This window comes from Numida meleagris, chromosome 17, assembly GCF_002078875.1.
Source record: "Numida meleagris isolate 19003 breed g44 Domestic line chromosome 17, NumMel1.0, whole genome shotgun sequence".
Taxonomy (NCBI): Eukaryota; Metazoa; Chordata; class Aves; order Galliformes; family Numididae; genus Numida; species Numida meleagris.
The window spans coordinates 1,433,699-1,449,488 of record NC_034425.1 but is presented as its reverse complement, the minus strand read 5'-3'; the positions used below and the strand labels follow the sequence as shown (position 1 = coordinate 1,449,488).

The 15,790-nt window shown below is 53.2% G+C and overlaps 1 protein-coding gene across 5 annotated transcripts in view; it reads left to right on the top strand.

Moving 5' to 3' along the window:
* The window catches only part of PIK3R5 (phosphoinositide-3-kinase regulatory subunit 5), a 50,586-nt gene that overhangs the window by 1,126 nt on the left and 33,670 nt on the right, over positions 1 to 15,790 (top strand). For 3 of the 5 annotated variants that reach the window (XM_021414713.1, XM_021414712.1, XM_021414707.1), the window contains exon 1: positions 1 to 52. The exons of 1 other annotated variant lie outside the window; for it this stretch is intronic. The gene's annotated coding sequence lies outside the window, so the exon portion shown is untranslated. Of the gene's footprint in view, positions 53 to 3,565; positions 6,782 to 15,790 lie in introns of those variants that run through there. One more of the 5 variants, XM_021414708.1, reaches the window with a different exon arrangement.

Sequence of the window (15,790 nt, the reverse complement as noted above, 5' to 3'; positions counted from 1 at the left end):
GGCGGGGCGCGGCGAGGATGGGCAGGGGGCCCCGGCGGCTGCCTCCCTCCAGGTGGGGAACCCCGGGAGAGGGGGTGCTGCGATCCCCCCCCAAGTCCGGGCTGCGGGCAGTTGGGGGAGGTTCGGTGTAGCCGGGGGGTGGTGTAGTCGGGAGCAGCTTGTAACCGGGGTGCTCTACACTCCTGGTGCCCCTGGGGGGCTCCTTATAACGGGAGTGTCCGTGTAAATGAGAGGCTGATGGGTGTGGGGACCGTGTAACCTTGGGGAGTGCCCAAAATGCTTTGTGGGGGTGATAATCCCGCTGTGATGAGGGGGGACCGCAGAGCTGCGGGCTCCGTGATCAGCCAGGAACGGTGTGAGCACGCTGGGAGAGCCCCCGGGACCGATCCCCGCGGCTCCTTGCAGCCCCCGAGGAGCACCCGGCGGTGGGGTCACCCTGCAGCCCCAGTCCCCGCCGCCTGGGAAGGGCGCACCCCGCGGCCCCAGGGATCCCCCATCTGTCCCCGCGGGTAGGGACGGGCCGCGCTGCCGTGACTCATTTCAGGACCGGGTGCTTGTTTGCCTCCCGCCGCCCCACGGAGATGCTGCCTGGGGCCCAGGTGTGGGGCCCGGCCCCAGGGGACCCCCCCCACTGCACGCGGCTCCCCGGGAAATCCCGGGGGCTCTCCGGCACCCGGCTGGACTTTTGGCGGCGTCGCTGCCGGGGGTGGCACTGAGTCACCGCCACCCGGTGTCACCGCGACGGGAGCTCTCCCCGGAGGGACCCGCTGGTCGGGGCACCGCTGCTCCGCGCACCCTCGGCCCCGCAACCGGGCAGGGCGGAGGTGCGCCCTTGGCAGCGCTCTGCTGCGGCAACAGGATGTGGTTTGGGATGTGACAAGCCCAGCGGCGTGTCATCCCTCCGGCGTCGGTGTCCGCGCACGCAGCAGCCACGAGAAGTCCCCGTGCTGATCCGTGCAGCAGCCCGCGCTGATGCTCGTGCCCGTGAAGGAGCATCTTGGTGCGGGGCCGGCGGTGGCTCCGTTCGGTGGGCAGGGCTGCTTGGGGGTCACGCGGACCCAGCCCGGCCTCCTGCTCTGCTCGCCGCTGCAGCTACCTACCCAAAACCATGGTGAGCTGCTTTGGATGGCGCATAGCCCTGTAGGAGGAAAGGGCTAAGGCTGACTCAGATCACTAACGAAAGTGGGAGAAAAGAGATTTCAGACCTTTGTTTTCATGTTTATTAAAATCTCACTGCTAGCCCTGCACCCGTTCACACTGCGAACAGCTTATTTTCGGTGCTGGTGCTGTTACTCTCAGTGCAGCGAAAACATGCTCAGGCAGCTGCAGGCTGGCGCTGCTCATCCTGTTGCTGAAGGGGCTGATGTTAAGCAGCTGCAGCTTATTGATTTTTTTGATTTATAGTACATTTCTAAACTTTGGTTAGATGCAGAAGCTGCAAACTCCAGGGATGTGCCGGATGTCAGCGCTTCGGTTTTCGTGTGCATGCGCATGATGGGGAGGGATCTGGTGTTTGGCTGTTTCATGGTTGCAGCAAAAAACTTGGATGGAGTTGCCAATTGTTTCCGCAGCATGATTGCAAAGCGTTTTGGAGCTGTGAGGGTTGCTCAGATTAGAGCTTAAATCTGGAAAGATGAGACAGCAAAGAGTGAGAGCCCCGCAGCAGCGGGTGCATCCCTCAGCCGCAGTGACTGCAGGAGGCTGAAGGGTGCTGGCATCCCCTGGAGCGGGGCTGGGTGGTGCCCTGCAGGTTTCTGGGCAGCGCAGAGCTCAGTTTGCTGTGCTGTGAGGTGGAGGTGTGCTTCAGCCTTGCACCGTGATCCTGGCTGGCAGCGGGGATGCTCGCCGCTCTGTGCTGCATGGCTGGGGCTCTTCTGCAGCTCTGCAGGCCAGGGCAGAGGAGAGGAAAGGGGATGGCAAAAGTGCTGGGGGTGTTTTTGCAGGAGGGGAAAGCTGTTGTGGCAAGGTGAGTTTGGGATAGGGGCTCACGGCCAGTGCTGCAGGATGGTGCAGCTGGCCAGACCCTCCTCCCCCCTTGCAGATCAGGCCACCCCCATTTGGAGAAAAGCAAACCAAAATTATCACCTTGTGCCTTTTGTTGAACGTGAAAACAAAGATGTGAGTTTTGCACTGAGAAAGAAGAACTGAATCCAGATGAAGTGCTGCAGCAGCCTTTGGGGCTGGGGGATGTGGCAGTGACTTTGCCAGCCACGTGACGCTCCAGCCGTGGTGGGGACCAGGCTGTGACACCTGTGCAGTGATACGGGGACTGCTGCAGTCTTGCCGTGCTGTAGCTCACCTGGGGCAGTTTCAGCTTCTCTTTTTTTGGGTGACCACTGAGCTGTTCCGTGTGTGCTGGAGCTGCCAGTTTTTGCATTATCATTTTGCAAGAGGAAAATGTGCATGAGTTTGCTGGGGGAGAGCTGCTCAGGTGAGTGGCCTGATGAGGATGTTTGTGAGTGGTGGGAGGCTCCTGCTGCTTCTCAGCTCCTCTCCTATCCCTGCTTCGAGGTTGTGCTGGGCAGTAGGTGAGAGTAAGTTTCCTATGGAAACCGTGCATATCCACAGGCATCGCACTGCAGCCTGACACGTCTTCCCTTGCTGCAGCTTTGCAGCCATGCTCAAGCAGGGAGGTGTTTTGGGCTGCCTGAGTCCACTTCTGACTGCAGTGGAGGTTAAGGAGATGTGGATGAGATCAGGCTGCGCTGCTCACTCCTCCTCTCCTCTCTGTAAGACTTCCCTTCTGCTTCCTTAAGAGGCTCAGTACCGTGGGACTCTTCCTCTGGCATGGCAAGAAGTGGTGTGTGGACATCTGTCACCACCCCATTGCCAAACTTATCCTTGCGAGGTCCCCACCCACCCCAAGCCATCTCTGGAGGTCTCCAGGTGACCTCCCCCCCCCCCTTCCCCCCCAGCGCTGCATCTGTCCTGCAGTGTGTACCTCTTTGCTCTCCTTGAAGGCACAATTGATTGTGGAGCTGACGTGCTGCAGCCAGGACCTGCCACAGCACCCAGGCTGGGAGCACGGGGAGAAGCTGCAGCTCCTTTCTCAGCACGGAGACCGAAATCCCCCCAGCACAGCCTTCCCCTCTTTAGGATCGTGCTTTTTGCTGCCAATTAACGCAATGTGAGAATTTGTCTCCCCAGTGACACGTCTGTGCGACTCCTCCGATGCTTTAATTGCAGGGCTTTCAGCAGCCCGAGCGTGATGAAATGGTAATTGTTGTGATTGTGTGCTGTGCCGTAGCTAAAAGACGTGGCTCTTTGGCGAAGCTTAATTAGGAAATAGGGACACTGTTGGGAATGGCTCTGAGATGCGATTTTCCTAATGAAAGCTACTGAATAGGCAGCCTTGTAATGAAGAACAGGCTCATGAGGGGCTCTGCCAATTGCTCTTCTCTAGTGTTAATTTTGTATTTCCTCCCCATTGTTTCTAATACCCTCTTGGAAAAGCCTGAAGATAAAATGCTTTATTTTCTTACGGCTTGTATCCTGTTTGGCAAGCCGCGATTGCAGCGTGTGCATCTGGAATACATGAGTGGACAGGCGTGAGCTCCTTCAGGCTTGTTCATCTCTGATTTCAAGCTCTGCCACTGAGGAAATAAAAGCAGAAAAGCCACCTCAGCTCGTGGCTGGACGATCTGCTCCCCGCTGCGCTCCGTGCTGCAGGAGATGCTTGGCTGCCTTTGCAGATGCGCAGCAGGAAGAGACGGCGGCACAGTGCTGCGGGATGCGCTCCTGCTTGGAGCAGCGTGGCCTGGCGTGGTGCTTTCTGCTCGGACGTGCCCCCCTCTCAAGTGCCATTGCTGTATTTAGCTGTGCTTCACCTGCCACATCTGAGAGCTCGCCCGGCTTCCAGTCTCCTGCTGGTAAGAAGGGAGCCCAGCAGCCAGACCTTGCCGGGCAGCTGCGTGGCTCAGCGCTCCCACCTGCACCACGCTGTTCCCGGAACGGGGCCGGGCAGCCCCTGGGTGCAGGAGCGGGCTCCAGAGCTGCCTCCCAGCTGTGCTGGGCAGTGGAAAGTGCTGCAGATGTTCTTGGCTGACAGATGTGAGCGCTCACCCTATTGCTGAGTTAAAAGCAGAATGAGAAAACGCTCCCTGACTGGGTGATGCGTCCCGTGGTGCTGTGATGAATATTGATGACTGGTGTGATGGGAGTAGGGCTTGGTTTTCCCTCGAATGCTCCATTGTATGGCCCAAAATTCCCACAGTGCTTGAGGTGAGGGCAGCTCCTGAGGCACTCCTTGTCCCTGTTTGGGGCGGCTTGAAGCAGAAGTGAGCAGCACATGTGACGAGGACGCCTGGGAACGCAGGGCATGCTGCAGCGTTGTCACAGCGTCAGCTCTGAGCCCCATCTTGTGACTGACCCCAGCAGTGGGGAACCTGTCTCCTTTTTTTGTCTGGCGTTAGAGTTTTTTGTGCTGCAACATCAAAGCATTTAGAACACTCAATACACAGCTTTAGGATTAAAGCCGTGTCAATGTTCAGACGCAGCGCTGCGTGGATGGGTTTACGCCTGGTGTGTGCTCGCTTAGGAAGGACTGTGCGGTCCTGAACTTGCAAAAGAGTTTTCTGCCCCTTCCACAAGGCCCATTCTTGTTTGGTCTCAAATTAGGATGAAGCGCTTCCCCTTTCAGCTGCTTCCCCTGTCGCTCTGTGGCTATTTAAACCCCCTCAGCTCTGAGGCTTCTCTGCAAACCAAAGCTCATCCTTTCAGGTGGCATTTCCCTTTTCTCATTGTTTCTGGAAGTCTCTCCACGTGAAACTTCACAAATGTTTCTTCATTCTCGGTGCCTTTGTGTTGATAAACTTTGCACGTGGGTGCACGCGGGGCTGTGCAAAGAAGTTATGGTGGCACTTGGCTGTGGGCGCTTTGTGTGTGATTGAATGATGTCCAGCCTGGGTGATGCTGCTGCTGCTGCTGTGTGTCCCTAGGTATGGATCCTGCTCTTCTGAGAGGCTTCTGCTTGTGGTTTGCTTCACTAGATTGATCAGCTGGATGGCAAGCAAACCCAACAAGCCTGATGTTCCCACCAGACTGCTCTTTAGGTGCTAATTAGTCTGGAGTTGATCTGGTCTGAATGCTGACCTAATATCCAACCTGAACCTCTCCTGGTGCAACTTGCTTCCTGGGGACTTGGCTCTTGGTGATGAGCTGGGATGAGGGCATTGCTCATCGTGGGAGGACTGGAAGGAGTTCAGGCTGTGTCTGCTGCATGGGTTCGTGCACCCTTTGCCCCCATGACACACTGGGAGGGTTTGGTGACTCCTCCTGCGTGTGGGAGCTGGTTAGGGCTGTGCTGACCCCTCTGCCCAAAGCAGGCCCCAGGCCCTTGGTGTGCTTTGGAAGTGGGTGTCGGTCACCGCCTCGCTTGCCGTTGGCCCAAGTGTGATGGGGAACAGCCAAAACCATCCTTGGCATCATCTGTCTTTTGTGGAGCCACTGCCAGCGGTGCTGGAAGGGAACTGAAGTTTTCGGGCAACCATGCCAAGGACTGAAAAGGCTTCTGGGTTCCCAGCAGGGCCTCCACAATGGCAGGAAGTAACTTCTAAAGCTTCCTCTGGATACACGGGGCCTTGGGGGAAAGATTTACTTGCTTGTTTATGCTGTAAGTTAATCTATTTAGTGGGCTTGGCATAAGGCTCACAGAAAGCCCTCCGGAATGGTCACGCTGCCTGTGCGCAGTGCTTTGTCTCTCACTTACTTTGTTTCACAGCTGGAGTAGTTAAGCAGAGGTGGAGCCAATGGAAATCTCATGTGTAAACTTGTTTTTCCGAACAGGCTGAAGGAAACAGCGTGGGCTCTCACTGCCCTTCATCCAGAGGGGGTCAGAGGAAAGGCTGTGAGGGGCAGAGGTTGGGGTCTGCACCCAGAGGGACTCCTGGGTGGGTGGGCTCTGTGCTCCTCTGCTCAGCTTGGGCACGAGGGCGGCCCTTGGCCCCACTGGGGATGACTTTTGCAGTATTAAAAGATGCGTAAAAGGGAACCCTAAGAAATAGTGAAGCAGTGCAGCAGAGTAGGGGGAAACAGAGTAGAGAAACAAGAAGTCTTAGGGAGAGTTTGGAGAGGCAGAAGAAAGTGCCGAGTTGGTGGAATGAAGAAAAGCCAATGGGCTTTTCTTTGTTGTATCACGGTATCGTTGTTTCCACTTGTTTTATACTATCCTAAACACACTAGTGCACCCATGTGTGACCATCCACTGTAAAAATGTGTTTTCCCTGAGGGTCATGCCCGAAGGGGCCCCATGTACCCAGAGGCTGCCCTGGGAAGCTGAGATCCATGCCCAGGGTTGGCCGGTGCTGGGCTCCCTCCCAAGAAGAAGACATAGTTGCATGCCTTTGGGAGATTCTCCCTGCTGAACATGGAAATACCTGGAGTCTTGTCCCCTCTGGCCCCCTGAGTGACCCTTGGAGGCCTCCCAAAGGGACTGGTTACGATCCATTCCCCTGGGCTGAAGTCAGCCCAGGGAGTGTTGGGAGGAACCACTTGGCCAGCCGCTTCTCTGCTGAGCTTCTCCCTTCCCTGCAGCAGCCCCGCAGTTCCCGTGCTGAGCTGATGACAGAACCCAGCTGGGCTGTGCCAGAGCCCAGTGCTGTCTCCAACCTGAATCTTGCTGGGGCTTTGCTTGGCGCTGCTCGTCGTCAGCTGTGGTGTGGGGTGAAACTTCAACCTTTGTTCTCTTGATAAAGGCTGATAGGAGCTAAAATTAACTCTTGCATCATGTGGTGAGGGGTTTTCATAATCGATGCCAGGAACAAGTACGTTTCCTCTCTGAAAAGTGAGTATGTCTAACAGATCTTTTCTTACTCAGATCAGATGTGTGTCATTTCTGCTGATTTCTGATGAGAAAAACAGAGGCTTTTCTTACCCTGGCTGAGTTTTGTCCAACCCACACAGTCCTTTGAGTGGTTGTGGATGGGTCTGGGGGTGCTGATGTCCTGGGTCAGCCTTCTGCACCCCCCAGAGGCCGGCTGGGAGCAGGTCTGGATGCCTGGGAGGTGCAGGTGCTGCTGGTGGCAGGGCTGCCATTGCCACCTTGTGCGAGAGGAGAGGTCAGCGTGGCTCTGTGCTCCTGGCCAGAGAGAGCCTCGAGCTACAGAAACCTGCCAGCCTTGGTCTGGTGTTTTGGAAGGTGAGGAAAATGTTGCTGAAGAAGAGAGAGAAGGAAGAACAGAGTAGGGCTGGGATTTTTTATTTTTTTTTTTTAGGAAGTTACAGTTTGGTGTCAAGATGTACTTTACAATGGTGAAATCCAAGAACTTCCCGCTGCTGGCTTCTCATCTGGCTGAGGCAGGAGGGTTGGCAAGGCAGCAGGACAGGAGGGCTGGGGAGGCTCTGTCCCTGGCCTTGGGGCACGGACCACTCTGCCAGTTCCACTTGATGCAAGTCTCATTGCTCATTCTGCCCTTGATGATGGATCCAGGCATTGCTAATTCTCTTCCTCTTTACAGCAGCTGTTTCATGATCACATTCATCCCATTTCTTTGCTCCCAGCAGCGCGTGTTTTCTCCCTGTCCTTCAATTCGAAGCTTGTTTCTCAGCATGACCTTAGAGATCTCTTCAAACCTAAGTGATTCTATGATTCTGTCTCCAAGAATATGACTTCTGCAGTTTCCTTCAGAAATCATTGCAAGAAGTAGTAGACCTTATTCAAACATTAGCAGGGAGACACATTCTTCCCTGTGCCTCTCACTTCTCTGAGCAACTCAAGAGCATCGTGGTGCAGGAGCTAAAAACAATGGGATATAGGGTGCAGGCCATGCTATGAGCTTGCTGAGGCACTGTCTTGCCAAAAGTAAGAACATCTCTGGTTGAAAGGACCTGCAGTGAGCAAAAAGAGAAATGTCTGTTTGGAGAAAGAGGGAAGGCAGCATCACAACTCTTCTTCTCAGTGATGGCTTGGTGGGACTAATTTAGAGATTCTTACTTCTTGCATCATGGCTTTAAAGGGGCAGCGAGTGGAATTCCCCTGCTATCTGTTTGTCAAGAGTACGCTAGATCCTGTCCTGAAAAGTGGTAACTGCAAAAAAGAACATTTTAAAAATAATTAGTGAGGAAGTCTCAGTCTGCAGACTGGGCAGTATAGAGGTCTGCAGACAGTTCTGTGCTGGACACTCGCGCTGTTGTGGTTTCAGTTTCCCATCAGCATTGCTGTTTGGGTCTGATGCTGGCCCTGGTCTCCATGCCACCACCCTAATAACTATGTTTGTGTCTCTGACACTGCAGTGAGGGAATCTCTTGCTTGCAGAAAGTCCCAGAATAATTTGTGTATTCAGTTTGTATGAGTCTGCAACGCATCACATGCTATTTCTGTTTCTCAAGAAAATGCATAGTTGTTCCAAAATCCAGGCCTGACTGTGGAAGCGATAAGCATCTGGTTGACTGAGTCCAGGTCAAGCTGCAAAGTAGATGCAAAATGCTGCAGTCCACACTCAGTCTCTGCTCAATTTATGTCTCTGGGAGGTCCCTTGGCTTCTGAAAAGCTGCTGCTGGTCTGCTCAGGGTTAAGGAGGATGGGTGTATTGCTCCCACTGTAAATGAGATACCCAGAGGTACCAGCCCACGAGTGGCTGCTGTTCTCGTGTCTCCCACCAACTCTCATGAGAACACAGAGCTGGGCAAAAGTTCTCCTTCATTTTCACCCCCTGCCTTTGTTTGCTGCTGGTGCTGCTGCTAAGGGAATGTGGTAGTGATGCTGCAAAACCAGCCTTTATTCCAACAGCTGCTGAAATTGGCTGGATTGCAGTTTCCACATTGCTCTTACTGGACATTGCTGGGACTCCTTTTCTGTTACTTTCTCCCATTGCAGCTCTGACTGCCCAGGACCAAATTCTGGAAAAATTGGAGGGGTTCCTCAGGGGATCCATGAATCTGATCCCTGCAAATAAGGGTGACAATGGTTCGTGCTTCTTTACTTTGAAGGTGACAAGAGAACTGGGATAGGCTGCCCAGAGAGGTGGTGGAGTCTCCTTCTCTGGAGATATTCAAAACCCACCTGGACACTTTCCTGTGCAACCTGCTCTAGGGAAGCTGCTTTGGGTGAGGGGTTGAACTGGGAGGTCTCCAGAGGTCCCTTCCAGCCCCTGTAACCATGTGATTCTGTGATTCAAATCAAGACAGCTGCTCATTGCCTTGCTTCTCAGATCATCTTGTTTCTCTTAAATAGCTGAGAACTGCCCAGAAGCTGCTGGCAGTGCCACCAGCCCTGCCCCCTCTGAGGCCATTCAGGTTTTGGGTATCTGTGTGACTTTCTCCCTGAAGCTGGAACCAGCGTGTTGCTCTGCATGCAGCCAGCTGTGTGGCCACTAGTCGAGCCTGGCTGCAAACTCAACTCATTTCCAGCTCCGACACCGTATTCTGCAATCTGCTTTTCCTTGGTATCTCTGCTCAGGCTTAGGAGGATACTTTTTTCTGCTCCCTAAAGTGGAAATGATCTCCTGCTGCAGCCCCCTGGCTAGTCAGTAACACTGTGATGAGCAGCTAATTACCAGCAGAAATGGTGGTTTCACTCTGAAGTCACTAAAATTTTGCCGTGGTTGCCTTTCGTACACTTAAGGGATAGCCCCCACCTGCTTCTCAAGGAATGACTGAGCTGCTCCCTCGAGGAGAGGCAGGGGCAGCCCTGGCAGCAGTGCTCCTGGTGATCCCTCATAGGAGCTGGGTGCTGGGGCTTCCTCATTGCAGTGCCAGGAGTCCAGACCCTGCTCGTGCCAGCCGGTCTGAGTGTGCTGGGTAGCACTGCTGCTGCCGACTGTGGTAGCAGCTCATGTCTCTGAAGGCTGATGCATCCCCGAGTGGGAATGAAATCTCTGCTGCCTCATGCCATGCATGCGTGCTGCTGGTATCGACTATCTGCTGCTAGCCTTCACGTACTCCGGATAATTATGCACTTATTTGCTTTTGTCTGTGTTTTCTGGATGATCTGCAGATGATTAGAAAATGCATTTCGTCTGTGAACGGCTCCGTACAATTGGCCTTAAGCAGTGTTAAAACACATACTGTTTTCAAAGATCTCTGCTGTAAAAGCAGAAAGCCAAGTGGCATGCTCGTAAGGATTCCTTGGGTCAGTGGCTTACTGAGAGCTGCTCCTTGCAGCACTCCTCCCCAGAGGCCTGCAGATCTCAAGTGGACAAAGTTGTCTGCAGAAATGTTGACTTCTGCTTTTGTTTGTTATGAATCAAGGCTGAGGGTGAAAGAAGTGTAGGCTAAGCTGAGTGTATTGCAATTTCCATGTTCCCATTATTGCACTATCTGAGCTTGTTACAGGCTCTGAAACGTTTGGTCATGCAACTGCTAGGCAAGGAAGGAAGTGTTGTTATTCCTGCTTTGCATGTGGGAAGCAGCTTTGGGGGATAAGAACGGGAGCTGTCTTGCACAAGGATACCTGCCTAAAAATGTGGGCCTCTAAAATAACTAAGTCTGCTGGCTGCTTCTGGAGGGGCTCAAACTGGATGCGATGGGATGGGATGGGATGGGATGGGATGGGATGGGATGGGATGGGATGGGATGGGATGGGATGGGATGGGATGAGCTCTTTGTTAGGTGTTCTGTCTCCCTGTAGTTGTTGCCCTGCTTAGAAATTCACCTCATGCAGGAGATGAATCCTACCTCTGGGATGGACCCAGTGTCACCTCAGAGCTTTATGACGGAGTAGATGTGGATTCTCTAAAGTCACCAGATAAGTTTTTTGCTCAGTTGTCTTGCTTCATGCCTTGAGTTCCATTGCTTTTTGACTGGATGATAACGCTGAAGTCACCAGCTTTAAATACCTTGATGTAAGAAACAAGATGCTGAATTTTGGCTGGTTTTCCTTGCCTTGCAATGTTGCTGGTTGTACAGCAGATTCACAAATGTATTCATGGTGTTAAGGGCTTTCTTCATTTGCTGTGTTGGAAGGAGCCTTTATGGGGATGGATGGCCCATGGTGCTCAGAGAAGAAGGTGGAAACCACTCTAGCAGAAAGGGAATCCATCAGAACAGTTGTGCTTACAAATAAACCACTTCTGGCCCTGAGCACAGTGGGCCTGACCTAGCCATCAAGCAGCTCTGGAAGCCTTAATTTCATCTGCATCCTTGTCATGGTCAGGCATTTCATGAGCAAGTAATGGCCCTGCTGTCTGATGTAGCTGTAGTACTGACTTGCTCAGTCCACAGCGCTTCTCCATCTCTCAACAGTTGTGCTATGGGGATTTTTTGGAGGGGAACTGCATGATCCTGCTCAGTCCACTCTGGATGTTTCTGGTGTTTGTTTCGGGCAGGTGCCAGCCCGTGTGCTCAGAGCCCTTCCAGACATCCCACCTTGTGCTGGCTCCTGCATGTCCTGTTTTCTCAGTAACTCCCAACGAGGTGTAAATTATGGATGTTGCGTTGTGACCTTGTGACTGTCAGCGTGCGCCTTGCTGCTAATTAATGCGCTGTAATTCCTGTGCTAGTAGATACTACCTCTAAAAATATCTAGAGGTGCCTCTCTGGTAAGGTTACAGCAATAAGTTTTAAGCAGGGAATATGCTAAACACTTTCTGGCTTTGCTGTAGGAAGAAGCTTCTGGTAACAGGGTTTAGCAAGCTCCTTAGGGGCAGGGAGATGGGAGATTTTGTCCTCTAAAGATGACAGTTCTGTTGTTGTCAGGGGAAAGCCAAGTTATTTTGACTGTAATGAGAACCTTCTCCATATAACTGTTGGAGTGATCCTTGGAGCTGCTGTCCAGATTGAAAGCAAGACCCAAGCTCTGTGTGCGGGGTGTGCGATTCCTGGCCTTGGCACATGTGGTGGGCAGGAAGATGGAAAGCCAGGAGTGAAAGGGTGGAAGGAGGCTTTCCCTCAGGTGCTGGCTGGCTTGTAGCTCCTCTGGGGGCTGCGTGGGCCCAACCAAGCTGTGCATGCTATAGTTTAGGAGCAGCACTAAAAGTCATTGCTGGGATCTGGACTGCATGGTTTACACATGGCTCCCTCCCCTCTGCCGAGCCACGCACCCTGCTTTGGTTTGCACTTGCTTAAATGTGACTGTTAGGTTTCCTGGAACTCTCTGGCCCAAACCAAAGCCCTTTGCATGCTGCCAGCCCGCAGCACAGTGTTGTGGGTGCCACGCGTGGCCCTCGGATGTGGCAGGAGCGTGAAATCATTGTCCCAAATAGGAAATGGTGGCACAACTTCCCCCGGCTCCAAAGCACTTCTCTTTTCGGCAGCAGCGTGCGCGGGAAGGTGAAGTAAGAGGATCTCTGTAGAAAATGCAGAAGTGCAGGTTGCTCTTGGAAACCGTCTCGAGGGGCAAGCACTGAGCTCCATCCAGGAGGGAGGGGATGCTTCTGGGGGGGCTCGTGGCTTCTTCCTCAGGTGGGAAGGAAGGATGCTGGGTGTGCAGTGAGAGGCGGGGGGCACAGCCTCTGCTCTGGGAGCTGCTTCCTTCTGGGAGCCCCTTGTGCTGTCTGAGAGGTCCCCTGCTCGTGGCACATTGCCTGGTCCCATGGGGTTATTCCCTGGTTCCTGTGCTGCCGCAGCTGGGAAGGGATCACCCGCACCCGGGCTGCGTTCATTCAGATGCTGTCAGCTGCTGGGGAAGGACAGAGGCTGCTGGGGCTTTGGCTGGAATTTTTTTTGACCTCATTTGATTACCGAGCCCTGTGCGCTTAGTGGTAAGGAGAGAATGCCAGTGGAAAGTATTTTATGCAAAAATACCTAAAGCCGATGCATTTCCAGATTCAAAGATGACTTTCCAAAGTCACAGGACATGTCCTGCAGTAGACCCTGAGCCACATCTGCAAAATCCTTGAGCACAACTCAGCCGTGGCATGAGGCAGCTGACGGAGAACACGAAGCCATCAGGAGAAAGTCAGGCTGAATGCACTGTGGGCAACGGGTGTGTTTAAAGGATATCATGGCTGGAGATGTAAGTCAGGGGGCTGCTGTGGTCACATGTACAACAGCAGAGGATCTGTCCTTTTCTGTGTGGCACAGAACTATGAGATGGCGTGGTTTGGAAAGGGCTTTAAGAATACCCAGTTCCAACACCCTGCTGTGGACAGTGTTGCCACCAAAGTGTCCCTGTGCAGATGTGGTATTTCTGTAACTTGTGCTGTCCCTACTTGAGTTTTCCTACACGAGGAGGACTGGCCTGGATATAAGATTATGGAACATATATATGTGTGTATACATATATTCACATATTTATATGTATACATACTGCTAGATATAAAATATTCGTAGTCCTGGTTAGAGGTGTCTGTCCAGTCCTGCTTGCATGTGCTTGCTGACATTTTCCAATATGCCAAAGGCCATGATCTAGTTCTGCTACAAGTGGAAGGCTGAGCTACCCGTAGGGCTGGTCTGCTCTACTCCAAGCTGAAGAGGTTGAACCCAGAGGCTGTGTTCATGCTGAGCTGCTGGGGTGGATGTGGGATTGCAAACAGGCAGACCAATCCAAATAAACACAGCTGTTTGGATTGCTTAGCCATTGCCTCTCAGTGTCCAGCTTACTACTGAAACTGCTGACCCTCTCAGAGGATGTTTTCACTGATGACACCATGACGGGTGCTGGTCTGTAGCACTGGATGCCCATCTCTTGTATCCCAGTGGGGAGCTTCATCTGCAAAGCTCTTCTGTCCTTGCTGGGGATGCTGCAATGCTGAGGAGCAACCCTACAAGTTGAGACCATCAGAAATGAAGCAAAGGCTTTGACACCAAGCTTCCAGTGATGGGGGGGGAGGGGGGGAGGGGAAAGGGGGGAAGGTTTCACGTGCACGGGGCTGAACTCTTCCCAGAGGTAGGAGCAGATGCAGGAAGGTGCCCACCTGGAGCCTGGGTCTGTGCTGGGTGAGCTGTGCCAGGGGATGTGCTGCTATGGGAGCTGAGCACGTCCAGCCTGGGGGTGCCTGAAAGCTCAAGGTTTCAAAGCTGTTTTCTTCCCCAGCTCTAATTTTAACAGCCTCGCTTGGGATAAATGCTTTGAAGCCTTAATTGCAATTATGAATCTTCCTCTGTTCCCAGGTTTCCCCTAATTGGCTTCCTGTGAGAATTTACAAAGCTGCTAAAAACAAAACCTCTGGTTCTGTGAGGGAGGCGGTGGCGTGAGATGGCTGAGCCCAAACACCGCGCGGCTCAGCCGGGGCTTTGCACCACAACACGGTGCCACGAGCAGACCCGGCCCGGGCGCTCACAAGGCTGGCATTATACAGAGCGTAAGCTGATTTACATGCTTGCATTTGGAAAGTGCTAATCTGTTTAGATATTTCTTTTTTCCTCCTCTTTTCTCCTTTCACCCCTCTCTAATCTTCTGCGATCCCTGCCAGGTTCCCAGCTCCTTTGGCTGGAATAGGGCCCCAGCTCAATCCTTTATCTGTCTATTTGGCAACCCTGGGTGAAGTCGTTAGCGAACGAATGACACTTTTTTTTTTTTCCTGGCTCATTAATTAGTTTTACAGAGCCGAGCGGCTGCTGCAAGACTCTGGGCGAGGCAGTTCTGTATTTTGTTTCCTAGGAATTTGGGTTTTAAAAAATACCCAAAGCTTTGCGCTGGTTCTGGTGCTGGCACTCGGGTCTGCAGCTCTTGTGCGTGCGCTGCTGCTGGGAACACGTGTCCCGCTCACATGCAGTTCCACTGCTCCAACCCGCTGCTGCCTGAGCTCCTCTCGTCCTGCTCCATCATTTGGTACTGCTCGAGGATGGGTGTCTGGGTGCTGCGCTCCTCAGGTGCCCGCGGCAGGATATCTTGGTTAAGGCAAGTGGTTTTGTGGGTTGCAAATAACCTCTGTGACATGTCACTGTTTCTTTTTTCATTGAATTGTGCGTTTCGGCGTGTCCTGCTCTGCCAGCTCTACCTGCCAAGGGTTTAAATGGGATTGGGAAGACTACGTCAGCAATTAGAAAGAAGGGGACGGAAGGACAATACCATCACATTCCTCTGCCAGTGAATCCCAGCTGGGGTTGGCGGGGCGTGCTGCAGCGGGGCCTCGCTTCTGCTCTCGGAGGTGGAAACCGAGGCACGGAGAGGTCACTGGCCATGCCATGGCACTGGGCTCTTGGTTTCTATTGTGGGCTTTCGGTTCCTTTTGTAACCGCTAGACGACTCTTTTCTCGGCCTGAGGGAGGTGAGTGCTGGGCTTCCAGTTGCCGGTGCCCAGCACGGGGCGTCCTGTGGTACCGCTCCATGCTGCCATCGCTCTCATCCCATTTATAAACGAGCAACTGGGATGCGCTGAGGGCGGTGTGGTCGCACCGCTGCTTAGATTTAATTCACCCTGGTGAATATTTAAGGGCTCTGAAGAGAGGAGGGTTCTCGACAATTGTTGGAAGTCAAGGTCAGTGCCAGCTTCATCAGTCAGCACTGAGGGCTGGGCTGGCTGCGCTGCCTCCCTCCGCTCTGGATTCGCTTTAGGGCTGCAGCTCCTGGGACCAGGTTGGCTGCGGGCAAACCCAACCCTGGAGCTCACGCTCTGCTCTCCTCACCTGTCTGCTAGCTCTTCTCAAAGTGTTGTGGGATTTGCCCTGGCTGATGCAAAATCCCAAACCCTAGGATGGCGTGGGGCCAACAGCACTTGCACTCGGAGAAATGATGGCAGCCTTTAGGGGTGGAGAGCTGCAGTTGCTTGAAAGAGTTTTGTAGGGGAAGAGCTGAGGGAGGAGGGCAGAAATAGCTGCAAAATGTCAAAAAAAAAAAAAAAAGAAAGAAAAAAAAACCGAAAAAACCAAGCTGTGAGGAAAAGCAATTTGCACCTAACCCGCTTGAGAGTTGCCCTCCCCGAAATGTTGTGATGCGATGCTTATCTACCGACAGGACCCGCTGGCGGCAGTT